The sequence below is a fragment of the Fulmarus glacialis genome, unplaced genomic scaffold, assembly GCF_000690835.1.
Source record: "Fulmarus glacialis isolate BGI_N327 unplaced genomic scaffold, ASM69083v1 scaffold16988, whole genome shotgun sequence".
NCBI lineage: Eukaryota > Metazoa > Chordata > Aves > Procellariiformes > Procellariidae > Fulmarus > Fulmarus glacialis.
Window position 1 is genome coordinate 70,903 of NW_009229119.1, and position 342 is coordinate 71,244.

A 342-nucleotide genomic window follows, 5' to 3' on the forward strand; every position below is an offset into this window, starting at 1 on the left:
CATATATACATGGATTATAAATATGGATATATTAAATCCATACACATGGATTAAAATTAAAACCTTAAAGGAAAGATTTTATTTTTTGCAAACTAGTTGCCTGGAACTGATCTGTTACTTAAATGTCAAAACAGATCACCTGTAGATAAACGGATAATTTCAAAGCATAATTTCTGATAAAGAAAAACTGTATCTCCTTTTCCAGATACATGGATTATAAATATGGATATATTAAATCCATACACATGGATTAAAATTAAAACCTTAAAGGAAAGATTTTATTTTTTGCAAACTAGTTGCCTGGAACTGATCTGTTACTTAAATGTCAAAACAGATCACCTG